Source organism: Myotis brandtii, unplaced genomic scaffold (assembly GCF_000412655.1).
Source record: "Myotis brandtii unplaced genomic scaffold, ASM41265v1 scaffold915, whole genome shotgun sequence".
Classification (NCBI taxonomy): Eukaryota; Metazoa; Chordata; class Mammalia; order Chiroptera; family Vespertilionidae; genus Myotis; species Myotis brandtii.
This window is the reverse complement of record NW_005371769.1, coordinates 679,716-690,596: the sequence shown is the minus strand read 5'-3', so window position 1 is coordinate 690,596 and position 10,881 is coordinate 679,716. Positions and strand designations below refer to the sequence as shown.

The following is a 10,881-nucleotide window of genomic DNA, read 5'->3' as shown; positions in this document are numbered from 1 at the left end:
GAACAGGCAGGGTGGGTGGGGTGGGGTCTCAGGGAGCAGAGTCCGTGGTGGCTGAGGGCCTGCTCCAGGGCCCCACATCACACCCCTCCCACATGTCCTAACGACCTGGACACCCCATCTTCCCAGCTCCAGCTCCACAGGTCCCAAGTCGAGACCATGAGTGTCCCAGGGGGTGGAGGGGCTGAGATCCTTTGGGGCCAACACTACATTGTCCAACCTGAGCCTGGCCACGGCAACACCCTCTCGGGCCCAGCCCCAGCCCAGTCCTGCGAGTGCCCTACTGCTGGGCGTCCTGCCTGAGCCCCAGCCTGGCTGCCCCGAGCATGCACTTAGCACCAACAAGCCTCCGGTGGCCTTGCCCATGCGCCCCACAGCCTGTGCCTGCCCAGAGACACAGGGCCCCTCCCTGGGAGCGTGGGCATGGCAGAGGCGCTGGCAGAGGGTGATGGGCACCGACAGTCCTGCTGACACAGTGCCCACGGAGAACCAGTCACATTTCAAACCGCAATTCATTTCCTTCATTCATTAGCCCATTTATTCAATTAACTGAGCCCTGGAAAAAAGTCCAAATATCTTCTGTGTCTTATAATTGTAATTGTCTGTCTGCCTGGTGGTGTTTTCTCCCGACCTGGCCGTGGGAAAGGGGCGCCCGTGCCCAGAGTGGCTCCGCCAGGGGTGGGATGGGAGCTCCAGGCTGGGACCTGAAGGTTTGGCATGGGAGGCACGGAAGGCATCACCCATCACAAAAGGGGCCCCAGGGATGCGGGGAGCCAGTGGCTCCCCCGAGGAGGTGTCCATGAGGAGGCTCCTGTCGGGCCTGGAGGGAGAAGGGCAGGGTGTTCCTGAAGAGGGAAGCGGGCGCCACGGTGGGGGGGACTGTGTCCCAGGCCCGCCCCAGGCGAGTCTGACAGACAGGAGCGGGCAGGGAGATGCCTGGCTGTCACCCTCGTGCGCAGGGCTTCCCCCACACAGGCATTCCTCGGAAGTCCCAAAGTGGCCAGGCCCTCTCAGCCCCGCTTCCTGAGGTCAGCTCTGATGGGCATTCCAGAACATTCTGTCCCCGTGCAGTGGCGGGAGAGTAGGAAGAAGACAAGCCCACGCCTCCAGTGGCCCCACCCCAGAAAGTGCCAGCAACAGCTCCAGGCTTGTTTTTGAAGTTTTGGAACAGACGGGGACAGATGGCACCCAGTGGGTGAGGCTCCTGGCACCCACCCCGAGGAGGCTCAGACAGTGGGCTTCGTGCGTCTCCCTGTCACATCCCCAAAGACGACAGATTCCCACAAGCCAGGCCCACAGGCCTGATCCTACAGACAGGCCTGGGCTCCTACAGACTGCAAACCCCGCCCCCCCCCCGCCCACGCCAAGCAGCTGGACAGCAAAGAAAAGACATTATGACCAGGCCTCTTCCTATCAGCGGGCACCTTGGTGACCCACCACCACCCCACCCAGCACACGGGCGCCCCGGCCGGAGGGAACTTAGAGAAGGGAGCAGGCTCTGAGAGGACAGTGGGCTCTGGGCACAGCATCCTCAGTGACAGGGGACACTCCACTGAGGCCCAGCCCCGGCGACCGATCTCAGGCAGGAGGCTCACCCTCCTGCGGGGTGAGGGCGTGGTAACCAATGCAGCCCTGCGGTTCCTGGGCTCACCGTGGGCCGAGCCCGCGTCTCCCACCTGCTCGGGATGCGAGCAGGCGGTGTTCCCGCCCGTTCCCGCAGACCTTTCCCAGCTCCTGCACCCTGGGCTCCAGGAGCTGGCAGCTGTGGGTCAGAAGGCACCCCTCGCCCAGCCAGCGTGGCTCAGTGGTTGAGCATGACTTATGAACCAGGAGGTCATGGTTCAATTCCCAGTTAGGGCACATGTCTGGGTTACAGGCTCAATCCCAAGTGTGGGGTGTGCAGGAGGCAGTGATCAATGATTCTCTCTCATCATTGATGCTTCTTTACTTCTCTCCCTCTCCTTTCCTCTCTGAAATCAATAAAAACATTTTAAAAAGAAAGAAAGCACCCTCTTCCCGCTCCTGCCCTCGGGAGGCGAGGGGCAGCCCTGCACTCCATGTGTCCAGCGGCAGCCCTGCGTGCCCAGAGCGCTGCCCCTCCAGTCCTGGAGGACAAGGGCAGCCACGAGGACCTGGGTCCACTCCCCCCCAACCCCCGCACAGAGACAAGAGAGACGGCAGGTGAGCAGCCCCACCTGCCCGCACCTAGAGGCCAGCCCTGTCCTGCCTCTCCAACACCTGGACCAGGCCCTGGGAGCCCTGGTGACTGTCCAGGCTGCAGGAAAGAAAAGATGGGAGATGGAAGGGTGGTTTCCCGCAGCCTGAGGCTAATTATGATAATGAATTCGAAGTGGAGAGTCCATCCTGGCAGCAGTTGCCAAGGAGACAAGCATCTCAAGCAGCTGGTCCAGATTCCAGGGGTCAAGATGGAAGGCAGGCAGGGTGGCCAGTGTGGGCAGTGACCTCAGGCTGAGCGCTCACCTGGGCGGTGGGAGGACGGCCTCCTGAACTGAGAGGCCCCCAGAATCACGAGCGCCGACCCAGTCACCAGCGTCCACAAGGGAGGCTGGCCCCATCCTCCAGGACCCACAGAAGTAGGAGACACCTCAGCCAGACATCGGGGGCTTCTAGGTGCAGCCTGAGCACTGAGCAGAGGCAGGACCCCTCTTATGAAACAGGGGGACGCGGACTCCTGAGGGCTGGGAGGCTGGGCCCGGGGGAGGTGATGGGAGCCACCAGGGTGGAGAGGCATAGTCACCAACCAGAGGAGCCCAAGGCAAGGCCTGAGGGCGCCCACCAGGTGGTCGGCCCCTGCCACACCTGCAGGCCCAGGTGCACATCTGCATGCAGGTGTGTCACATGCCCTCTGCCTGCCCTCATGCTTAGGAGGGGACCCCCCGCCCCCGTTACCTTCAGAGAAACGCCCTCTGCTTCTGTCTCCTCTTGCCCTCCACCCTCCCCATCTGAATGCAGGAAATATTTTTTTTTGGAAAAACATGACAAAGCCAATGCCACCTCCTTGCTGATTTCCCCCCTCCACTGGGGGGTTGGGGGCAATAGGGCAGTACCTCCATGCAGGTGGATGGAGCCCTATCTCCCCTCCTAGGGTCCCCAGCCCAGACTCCCTCACTCCCCCCAAAGACTGACTCAAGAGATGGCTGGGTTATTAATCTCATTTTACATACTTAATGAAACAAACATTTAACAAGTGAATAGCAGGGGTAGGATGAAGGCAAGTCACTTCATAGCCCCCTCCCCCGGCCCTGCAGGCTGCTCTCAGGCAGAGCTGAAGAGGTGGATGGGGAGGGGTCCCTAACATCGAGCTCCCCACAGGCTAGAACTGGTGGCAACACCAGGCACATGACAACCCTAAAGGCTGGAAGGCGCTCTTTGTCATTTCACAGATGAAAACAGGATGCTCTGAAGAGGGGGAGGGGGGGGCTACAGGGTTGAGCCCCCCCTTCCGCTGGAGAGGTCTGCAGAAACACCCCTTCCCAGAATGATGTCCCTTCCAGCCAGTGCCCAGGGACTGGGCCTGGTGATCATCGCAGCCAGTGTGAGGTCAAGGCAGGTCCCCCTGCAGCCTGTTGGCCAGGCTCCCTGGGGAACCCCGCCCGCCGCGTCTGGGAGGACCTCGGCTAGCACTTCAGCCTGGAATCTAATTTTGCCCCCTAATAAACTGCTCTGCCTGAGGACCCACTGCCACTTCCAATCTGCGGAGTGACGGGAAGCCCAGCTGCTGGTGGCTGCTCCCGGCGGAAACCAGGCGTGAGAAATCACTTTGTGATCCCGCCAGGGTCAGAGGGAGCGGGGCCAAGTCTGGAGACGGTGCACACAGACCATCCCGTTGGGGCCAAGGCTCACCAAGCGGTGGCCCCCAGGCCACTCCTGTCCAACCTGACACCGAATCTGAGGGTGGAAGGTTCTGGTGGCTCCCACCTGGGCCTAAGGGTGTAGGGAGGAAATGCAGGCAAGCGCCCAGGACCCTGTATACAGCACATGCTCAATAACTGACTCGGACCTGGGAGTCCACGACTTAAGAGGCCCCAGATCCTCGGATCCGGCTCCTGCCTCAGCATTTGAAGCCTCCACCAGCAGCCTTGGCTGGCCTGTGCCCCACCCCCACTGGCAGCCCCTCCCCTGCTGGCCGGACAGCCAGTCCACGTCCACAGCCTTCTCACACCAGCCCCTCATCCAGCCCTTCTCTCCCGAAACCAGGGCAGGAGGGTGCTCTCAGGGGACCCAGGATGGCCAGCATCCCTCCCAAGCCTAGGCCACGGGCTCTTTCCAGGACGGGGGTGTGGAGGTCGGGGTCCGACCCTCCTCCGGGAAGAGCAGGCCTCCGGGAGAGGCCTCATGCCCCGGCAGCTGCGGACTGTGTGGAGGGCTGTCCTGGGCAGCCAGGCCTGGCAGGAACCCGCCATCTCCGCACGCAGCAAAGGCGGCTTCCCCAGGGCCTTCCAGGCGACCCCCAGAGACAATGGCTGCACCTGGGTGATTGGCTCCCTATTCGTCACCTGTCTGAACTCAGACCACAGGGCTGGACAACGGCTCGCCTGAGTGCCTCCCCATCCACATCAGAGCCCACCCCCTGCCCGCCCACACACATCCGGGCAGCAGCCACCCCGTCTGGGTCTCCTCACCTCCCAGCCCCACCTCCACAGAGACAACGACCCCCACCAGGGGTCCTTGTGCACATCCCTCTCCCTCCCAAGACCTCAAGCATCTCGGCTCTTCCTCCACCAGGAGGCCCTGACTGTCCCATCTCTCCAGGTGCCCACGGCAGCCACTGAGCCCAGAGGAAGAGCACGCCACTCCCTCTGCTGTTCTCAGCCCCGCCGGCCAGCTTCCCCCCCCCACCCCGTGCCTGTGCACACTCCCCTGCTGCCTGGGACTCTCCTGCCCCACATCCATCACAGCCGCCGCCCTGTCTCCCAGGGTCCTTTTCAACATCAGCTTCCCCAAGAGGCTACCCAGCACCCAACTCTTTCCAGTTTACTCTCCAGGGGTACGGGGTCCTGACCCCTCTGAGCAGGGGTCCGCTGCTCTCCTCACCTGCTCTGCTCCCAGGCTCCCCAAGTGCACAGCAAAACCCACACACAGGGGCGGCCCCCACATGCTGCCCAGGGGCGGCCGAAACTGCCCTCGCCGTGGTCAGATCCAGCTTGAGAGCCAAAGCCCAAGCCCCACTCAGACAGGCTGCACGGGGCCACGCACAGCAGGCTGCGAGGTGGAGGGCGGGGGTCTGGGAGGGGCACTGCCCGCCGCAGGGAGCCCACGATGGGGCAAATGCAACTCATTAAAAAGGCCCCATTCCTGAGGAATGGCAACATGTGTGCACGCGGACACTGGAACATGAATGTCACAGTGCTCACAGGTGGAAACGAACAGGTGGGGGGCCTCCGTGTGGGCAAATACCCTCAGCCTTGAGCAGGAAGGATCACAGACGGAGCTGCCACCTGAGGAACAGACGGTGTGACTCCAGGGAAGCCAGTCGCCCCGAGGGCTGAGGCGGGGACACGGGCGGACGGGCTTGGCGTTTTATGGGGTGATGGGGAAATTTTGAAACCAGAGAATACACTCAACATCACGGAATTGTTTGGTTGGAAATGGTTACTTGTGCGTTCTGTGAATCTCACAACTAAAGAAAATGGAGGCAAAGAAACGAAGAGGAAAAAGCAAGACAAGGTCATGCTGGCAGGTCCGAGCCTTCGGGAAGCTCTGGTCTGCCCAGGCCGTGCCCTCCCCACCTGTGCCTCAGTTTCCCTCTGTGACAGGACAGACTTGGGTGGGGAGAGCCACGGGCACCCCCCTACTGGCAAGGGCCCCATCCCTCCCACCAGACCAAGGACACCTGCTCGGGAAGCCCGAGGGGTGACACTGCGTGTGTCCCCACAGGGGGGTGGCTTCCTGCCGTGGGGGCTCCCCTCACAGAAGTGTCCCTTCCACAGCTTACACTAAGCTCCGTGTCTGTCAGCTTCAGCCCCACCCCCCAAGTTCACTCTGTGGGCCCAGTCCTGGCCTGTGTCCCCTGGGCCTGCCCGTCCTGAGCTCCCTGCCACACCACCCCCAATGCGGTACCTTTGGGGTCCTGTAAGTCCTTGCTCTGCCCGAGGAGCTGGCCTGAGCAGAGGGCCACCACGGCTGACTCCTGCCCCTGCAGGTCCCACGTCCCCGCCCTGCTGGGCCCTCAGCCTCACACAGGAAGCACCATGCAGGACCAGGGGGGCGGAGGGGGACACTGGCCTCTGCCCCCAGGCTGACCGGACAGCCAGGCCTGCCTCCCCCAGGACAGTCTCCCCTAAACTCATCCTAAAGACCCTCCAATCAGTTCTCAGGCTGCCCCCTCATACCTGTGCCCTACAAACGTCTCTAGTGAGTGTCCTCTCGGCCTCGGCGAGAGCACTTCCCCGCCTCAGGCCTCATTTGAACATGCCCCTCCCAGGCCACCAGATGTGTGATCCCTCAGCGTCCACCCTCCAAACAGCACCACGGCTGCTGTCTCCTCCCCTGAGCCACCAAGGGCCCCGGACGAAGGGGAGCTGGGGACAGGGCGACCTTGTCGCCTGCACGAGGAGGCACCAGCTCTGCCTCCATTGGGATTCTTCAAGGACACGGTCACTGTGCACCATTGCACAGACAGGCCCCAGAGTCCGCGTCCTTTCTTGTGGAAGGAAGGCACAGCCAAGCCCACATGCTTGAGAATAACTCAGGAGGGTGAGCAATCTTCCTTGCGTTTTCCAGCATCTTTCCAATTTCCTACGATGGTTATTGTCATTTTTGCAATCAGAAAAGGTAATAAACCATAACCAAGTGTTTAAGAGGCCGTAGCATCCCGTTGCTCAGACAGAGTGGCACTGTCGGCCCGCTGCCTGGGTCAGACACCAACTTCCTTCCCCAGGATCGTACTCAGCTCTCAGCTCATTAACGCCCCGTCAGAGAGGAGGCTCTCTGGGGAGCAGAGGCCCTGTGAGCACAAAGGGATGAATCTGGAGTCGGAAGCAAGAGATCCAAATGAGCAGCCCCTTCCCCAGCACCAGTGGGGCCAAGCCCCACTCCACGAGGGCCGGCTGCTGCCCAAAAGGAGAGACAGCCATAAGCTCGTGTTCAGGACCACGACCAGCGCCCGGCTCGGCCCTCTCCCTCAGCATACTGGGCTGGAAGCCACCGCGTCCTCATGAAGGCCGGGTCTCTGGGTGAACAAACTTCTCAACTCCTGTGGATCCAGCCAGGCTCCCGTGACAACCTGTCCACCAGGGGCCCAGCTTAGTGCCCTGCACACAGGACGCAGACACCAGCTGGAAAAGTGCTTGCCCAGGCTCCTCCCACCACCACACCCCCTGCCGAGGGACCAGCTTCTCCAAGCGATTCACCACTTCCCCACACCTGGGCTCCCAGGAGAACATGGCCTCATCCTCCTACAAAGCTTCAAGTACTCTTTCCAAACCTAAATAGGAAGCAAACTCTAAGTTCTAAGCTGTCTAGTTAAGTGAAGACAGAGGGGCCATGTAGGGCTGGAGCCGAGTGGACAGGATCTGGGGGAGGGAGGGGCCTACACTCTGTAGAATGATCCAGAAGGAACACCATCCAACATCCCGGAGACGAAATTCAGACTCGGGGCTGGCGGCCTGGGACTCACCCACCCTCCCATTTCTCCCAAGTGGAGCAGCCACAGCCCGACCATCAGAGCCTCTGCAAAGAGCTGCCAAAAAAAGCATGGTCCTGCCTGCCCCAGCATCCCCTCCCTTTGGCAACGCCTGCTGCTGGGCAGCGGGACAGAGGCTCTGGGCAGCCAGTGGCTGGAGAGAAGCCACAGCCTCCTGGAGGGCAGGCAGGTCACCACCCCTAGTGGGCCTCCCCTCCCTGTATGCAGGGGCCACAGGGGAAAGCTGGGGCCGCTGAAGCCCAGTGCCTGCCAGGCCTGCACTCTGGCTGCCCCCCTTATCTCACCTGGGGCCCCACAGCTCAGTGTCTGGGGCTAAATGACAGCAGGTGTGTGAAGCACCTGAGAGGAATCACATCAAACTCCAACACCCATCGTCTCACCAGTCCCTATAGAATAGGGAGCCGGGAAACGCCTTTCCAAGACCCACTGTGACTGACCCCACACCTAACCAGAGCTCAGACCTGCTTACAGGAGGAACCCCTCCACGGGGGCATGCATCCCTGCCCTTCGCCGCCTCCACAGCAGGCTCCCGATGCCGACCAGCCTAGCACTCCAGTGAGACAACTCTGAATGGGCTGCAGAAACAGCCACACAAACTTCCTGAGGCAAATCATGTAGGAAGCACCTTATTCTTCTGCAAAGTTGTCCTCACAGCTCCCACTTAGGTCCAGCGGAGCCTGGAATGCAGGCCCGAGCAGGGCCGGGGCGTGCCCATCTGAGGGGCACTGAGACCTTCAAGGTCTTCAGCCCTATTTCCTTCCAGATGAATTAAAAGCATGGTCTACGCACTGGTCAGCGTGCTCAGTGGTTAGAGCATCCGCCCAAGCACTGAAGGGTCTTGATTCCCGTCAAGGGCATGGTGCCGGTTGGGACGCGTGCATGAGGCAACCAATTGACGTGTTTCTCTCACGTTGATGTTTCTCTCTCTGTCTCCCCGTCCCTTCCACTCTCTCTAAAAATCAATGGAAAGATATCCCCGGCTGAGGATTACCAACAACAGAAAAGCACGGTCTGTCTCAGCCTCGAATAGCAAACACCCAGCCCCCACCCCAACCCAGCCCATGTGCTAAATAAACGGCTCTGACTCTCACTTCACATGAGTGACGCCAGGCTTTAGGAACAGTCATCTCTCTGGCACTGACTCTCTCCGCACACTCCCACCTCGCCAGGAACACGCTCCCTGCTGTACAGCTGCCAGGGAAGCGAGCGAACAGGTCAGCGGACGCGGGACTGTGGACACCAGCCTGGGCTCAGAGGGGAGATGGGGGCCTGGCCAGGGGCAGGGCAGGCCTGAGTCAGGCCCAGCACCATGCTGTTTCCTCAGCAGCCTCCCCCAGCATGGATGGCGGCGTTCTTGGGGGACGATCTTGGGTCTGCTTCTCTTCTTTCTGCCTTGGACCCAAACCGCTGCTGGGGCTCTGTAGGGAGGGCTGGACAGGCGCCGCGCAGTCATAACAGGAAGGCGCGCTTCCTCTGCCAGCAAGGCCTGTGCAGGGCCATGAAGGAGGCGCGTGGGAGAGGCTGCCAGCGCCGTCCGCAGATGGGTGTCAGAAAGCTCAGCTGAGCTCCAGCCTCCTGGCAGGCATCTCCCACGCTCCTGGGACAGTCCCATCCAAAGTGGGCTCAGCCTCGCGGCCCACGTGAGCTAGGTCAGCACATGACTAGCCTAAAGGGGGAGGGGCGCCAGACACAGCCTTTGTGGAAACCCAGTGTCCCAGGGCCCATGTGGCGTTTTTTTACGGTCCAGGGGTTCATGGGTACAAGCTGCCCACAGTGGTGTTTTTCCATGTGTGGAGCCTCAGGATGCCAGAACGTCTGCCATCGGCAGAGCAGGAGCATCTCCCAATGCCTGGGCAGCGCAGAGCTCGAGTCTCCTTAGGAAAGCAGCCAGTCCCCTGGACACGCGTCAGACCCAGGCCTCACGTCCAAGGGCGCCCTCGTGTCTAAGCAGCAGCCCCGAACCCCTTGGCAACCACAGAGCCAGCTCAAACTGATCCTGTCCTATTTCTAACAAAACCCAAAACCCAAGTTTAAACTTTGGATACACCACTCATGAGTCACACCTGTGAACCTCACTCCCAAGTCACACCCTGGACACCTCACGGTAACGCTGTGGACCCTCAGCGGCTGCCCCCACAGAGCCTCAGGCTGGGACAGCATGACGGCCTGAGCCTTTCAGAAGCACAGGTGCGCTGTCCAGGAAGACCCGGTGCTGAAACCCTCAAATCCGGCTGGAGCCCTGGGTGGGAGGACAGATTTGAGCACCACCTCCTGTCTCCTTGCCTGTAGACCTCACAATAAAAGACTTTTTCTTTTTTCAAAAGCCAGTGCCACCATGTTATCTCCCATGGGCATCAGGCAGCAGGCCCTTGCTGGCAGTGAGACTTTCACTCAGGCTGCCGGGACTGAGAACTGGCCAAGGCTGGACTGAGGGGCAGGAGGCTGAGGACGCTGTCAGCCCACGCCAGCCCTTGTCTGCTGGGCCCTCCACACCCGCTTCAGGACGAGGCCTCTCCTGCTGAGCCAGTCATGGTGACGAGCTGCATGGCCGTCACACGCACCCAGCTCTGTGTTACCCTCACATTACAGATGAGGAGACTCGGGTTGAGGTCTGGGAGCATCAGTGGAGACAAGGTCCCAGCCAGGCTGGCCCAAAGCCCGCAGTCCCCACCCCCACAGGCCCTCTACCAAGCACATCCTCTGAACCCCCTTTGAGAAACCCTTGCAAACTCTGGACCCTGTACCTGAAAATCCTCTTACATAGAGAATCCCCCACTTTCAGGTGCACAGACCCTCAGGGCCCGAGTCCCTGCCCGTGGTGTGAGGGGTGGACATGGGGAGGAGCACTTACAGGGCTGCCGGGCTCCCCATGGAAGGGCTGGGTCACTGCTAGGGGTCATTGCTGAGAGGCGACACCTGAGGGAGGCAGCACTGAGGGAGCCTGGAAACTCTCAAGCTGCCCTCCCAGAATTCCACCCTGAGCGCATGTGTGCCCTGGGGCGCCTGCCCAGGGCCCACTCTTCATCCAGCACAAGCACAGGAAGGACCCTCCGGGGGCCTCGGGCCTCGGGCGGGAGGTCCCAGGTATTTCTGCCAAGGCTGGCCCACATCTCCGGATCTCCGACCCCTCCCCCCTCCCCCCCCCCCCCCCCCCCCCCCCCCACCCCCCCCCCCCCCGCCCCCCCCCCCCCCCCTCCCCCCCCCCCCCCCCCCCCCCC

At 61.5% G+C, this 10,881-nt stretch overlaps 1 protein-coding gene across 1 annotated transcript in view; it reads right to left on the bottom strand.

Moving 5' to 3' along the window:
- The window catches only part of KCNQ2 (potassium channel, voltage gated KQT-like subfamily Q, member 2), a 45,502-nt gene that overhangs the window by 30,804 nt on the left and 3,817 nt on the right, over positions 1-10,881 (bottom strand). The window lies entirely within an intron of this gene.